The sequence below is a fragment of the Eimeria mitis genome, genomic scaffold (genome assembly GCF_000499745.2).
Source record: "Eimeria mitis Houghton genomic scaffold, Emh_scaff258, whole genome shotgun sequence".
NCBI classification, from domain to species: domain Eukaryota; phylum Apicomplexa; class Conoidasida; order Eucoccidiorida; family Eimeriidae; genus Eimeria; species Eimeria mitis.
The window spans coordinates 11807-12078 of NW_013570921.1; the positions used below are offsets into that span (position 1 = coordinate 11807).

Below are 272 nucleotides of genomic sequence, written 5' to 3' on the forward strand. Positions count from 1 at the left end.
ATTTTGCCCCCTGCTGCTGCTGCTTCTGGTTTTCTGTCTGCTGCTGTTGCTGCTGCTGCTGGTTCTCCCTGTGCTGCTGCTGTCGCCGTTGCTGCACCAAGTGCTGCGTCTGCTGCAATGCCTGCGATTGGGGCTTGAAACATCTATTTTTATTTGCTGCTGCTTCTGTTGCTGCTGCTGCTGTTGCTGTCGCTGCTGCTGTTGTTGCTGTTGCTGCTGCTGCAGAGGAGACAATTTGTTTGCTGCTGCACAAGCAGATTCTGGCCCCTCAC

At 54.4% G+C, this 272-nt stretch overlaps 1 protein-coding gene across 1 annotated transcript in view; it reads left to right on the top strand.

Moving 5' to 3' along the window:
* Positions 1 to 272, top strand: part of EMH_0005680 (uncharacterized protein) — a gene marked incomplete at both ends in the record, with an annotated part of 12040 nt that overhangs the window by 6483 nt on the left and 5285 nt on the right. The gene's annotated exons all lie outside the window — the stretch shown is intronic.